We start from the raw sequence: 3,556 nt of genomic DNA on the forward strand, positions 1-3,556 counted from the left end.
AAAAGAAAGTCTGGGGACCAACCATCCAGAGATCGGGTCTAACAACACTCGGGGTGATTCTGATCCGCCCGCGTGCTGGAGAGCAGACGTCAGCCACTGCCCTGGGGTTTCTGTCATCTGCAGTAAACTCTGTCTTGTGAATACCCACACGGCACTTCACACCCCCTTTCCTGGGAAATGCAATCAATTTAACGTTTTTGTTCTACGTGGGGTCACCCGGGAATCTGTGACGTCTGAGATGGGCAGGCTGGAGAGAGGGGGCTGGGGCCGCTCCGGCAGTGTTCTTGAGGTGTAAGGAATTTTGTGAAAATTTAGAGCTTTTAGAGTTCCCGCCCTCGGTGAAAGGAGTGCACTCAGAAAAAGACGGGAAACCAACCAACCAACCAACCAACCCAGGAGGCACAGCTCAGGTCAGAGGAGCCCAGAACTCTCTACACGTCAGGGCAAAGGCCATGAGTCACTCGAGGGCTGGGCGGATGCTTCTAGCACGAAGTCAAGGAGGTACTAAGGACAGGCAGGCAGGAATCTGCCCGACAGCTCAACGGCGTCCTTCGGAGAGGCGGGAACGCGCTGCGGAGCAGGACAGAGCCAGGCTGCAGGAGAGAAACCCCGGCCAGATCCCAGAGGGACGGTCACGTTGCCCAGCTGTCAAGGGCACGAGGCCACACGGCCCTGTCTCCTGGATCACTGCCAAAGCAAGAATCGGAGACTTCACATCCCACCGAGTTGTATCCATCAAAGAAGCGAGGGAGGGCGGCACAGGGGAGGAGTGATGGAGAAGACACAGGGCACATTTCAAGGCACCAATTATCATCCCTTGTCCTTCAAGCGGGGCATCAAAGCGCCGCTACAGTAAGTCCGTTGTGCTGGCTTCACCCAAATGCTCGCACACTCATCTCCTCAGACCTCCCTGCGCCCGCGGACGGACAGCCTGCTCCGTACTGTCTGACCGGGGGGCCCCAGGTCCCACAGGGCAGCTCGGATACCGGACCTCCACAGAGGACGCCAGGCCGGGAGACCGGGAGCAAGACACGTCTCCCAAGCTCACTACGGAGACCCTCCATGGGTCAGAACCACGCTCTTCCCAAAATCCAAAGAGGGGGATCTCCACCCTTCCCATCATTCCGTCCTACGACACTTCGCCTTCTCCTCCGAGTTTCTAGATCACTTTCAAACGAATGCTCCTGGCATTTGCAGATTTTGGCAGTGACTCCCCACTTCATTTGTGATGAGATCTTTTGAGTAAATCCATTTACCGATTCCTACTTTATGTGACTCTCCCAGAATGGCGACCATGACCTGCTCTTTTCATGAAAGTAGGTTTCACAGGCATCAGACCTGGCAGGCCATCTTCCCCCTGCGGCTAATGGGAGCCCCCCATCCCCACCCCGTCACGGCATCACATGTCCCACCTCCATCCAGCTGTCCTGCCACCTCCAAGTCCCCAGACACCCCTACATGGAGGACTTCAGTCTCGGGACTTAAAAACCAACATTTAAAATCGTCTTCCCAACTGCTCCGGTTCTATTTGCTCAAAAGAAGGGACACCCACGTGTTGTATTCCTGTGACGTGAGGATAACGTGGAGGGGCAGAAAAACTATTTCCAACAAGGAGGTCAAGTTGTTCTCGATAAAAATCAAGAGTCATCATTTTTATATTTTCTGCCTCCTAAATTGCACCTGCCATCCACCGCAGTGACCCTGCCTCACGGCTTCGGTTCACCCCTCTCACGCGGGCACACCCAGGAGGCGGCAGGGCCAGGAGCATGAGTGTCCCCATCGGCCCGGACCCGGCTCCTGGGCTCAGGGCTCCGTGTCTCCGCCCTCCCGCCGCGTCATCTGTAAAATGGGTCGGGGGCTCCACCGCCGCGGTGGTGAGGGACTACAAAGGACTTGGTGTGGGGACGGACTCTGAACAGCGGGCAGCCAGCACGCCGGGAGTAGCCTGTGTGTTTGCGAAGTAAGTAACATCTTTGTTTTCCTAATACACTTCCTTTTCATAAGTTCTATCATTTGGGGACCATTATCAGGCTCCCGGGATGAAAACATTTAAATTACGAGGCATCAAAGTATTTGAAGAGCTCCGTGTTTACTTTTTCACTCTCAAACAGCAGGAGTGGCTTTACGCGAAACTCCACATCCACGCAGAAGAAGACGTCCTCCAGGCGCTCATCTCATAAATAATGTATTTTATTTTATTGCATATGGCTGTTAAGGAGAGCATCCATGATCAATACAGACTAAGTACAATGCACTACTCTAGGCCCGTTATCGCCGTCTCCAGCAGTGTCTCATCGACGCTTTATGTACAGCGTGGACAGTGGAAGACAGAGCAAGTAAGTCTTTCGTCATATCACAATAGCAAGAAATATATTTAACATCTTGATATCCAGAAACAATACGTAGCCAAAAAGAAAACACTGTTTAATAACTGTTAAAGTTTATATAGCAAAAAATATTTTAAATTTAAGGTAAGTCAGGCAAAATGTACAAAGACCCAATATACATTGTGAAGTTTTAGCAAACATAACATTTATACATTTTGGTTCCATTCTGTAAACTAAATTAAAAATGTAAATATTGCATATGCCTTTTTTTTTCTTTTTTGAAATGTACAGGATAGAGGAAAATTTAGTATATTATCAACTTTTTATTCTGCTTGTTGTAAGCTGCGGTATGAACGGGAGCCATGGGGAAGGTGCTGAGACCTACTGTAAGTGTAGAGCCTACTCACCCACGCCAGACGTGCGCACGCTGTAGCCAACAGGGTCCGCACTCAGTCCTACTGGACCGGGGGGCACTACACAGCAAACACCACCCACCGGTCCCGAGTCCCCAAAACTAAATGCAAATTTCAGGATGTTTTATACATTGTCATAAAGTGTACATATCCTACACTGAAACTGACCTTCGAGCGGACATCGTAGGGTCCATACCTGTTGCGATGTGTAATTTTAGAAAAGTAAAACTTTAAAAATGTTCTGGGGGATCACTTTACATTCAACTTTGTCTTGCAATACAATCCTCTGTTCTAGAAGTCAGCAAGGAAGCAGGAAGACGTTTGCATTGCCATTAAATATTTTTTTAAGACATTGAATTTTTTTTGGTCTTCCTCTTAAAAAGCCTCATTTTATTAATGCATTATTCTATAGTCATATATATCTATATATTTATATATATTTTTTCTCCAAAAAAAAAAAAAGCTCCCATCTCCAATGATTTAGTGTAACCTCTACAGGACTACCCCCAGCACACAGGCACTGCAGACATGCCCATGGGAAGGGCTCTGCAGCCCTCCGCCACGTGTCACGGGGGCAGCGAGGTGACAGGACATTCTGCTGGTCAAGGTCAGCAGTGGTGGGTAACACCTGCAGAAATCAGAACACTGCAAACACATAATGAGGGTAGTCTTGTCGGGAACTTTTCGACAAGTCAGATGTACCGTGAGGTTTTTCTTTGTCTCCTCCTTTTTCTTCTTCCCTTAACAACACAGGGGCCAGAACAGCTCTTCTACCAAGTTCTTTGCTTCCCTTGTCTTTTTTTGAGTTTTTGTGTG

The sequence above is a fragment of the Enhydra lutris genome, unplaced genomic scaffold (assembly GCF_002288905.1).
Source record: "Enhydra lutris kenyoni isolate GAN:26980312 unplaced genomic scaffold, ASM228890v2 scaffoldscaffold15, whole genome shotgun sequence".
Lineage (NCBI taxonomy): Eukaryota > Metazoa > Chordata > Mammalia > Carnivora > Mustelidae > Enhydra > Enhydra lutris.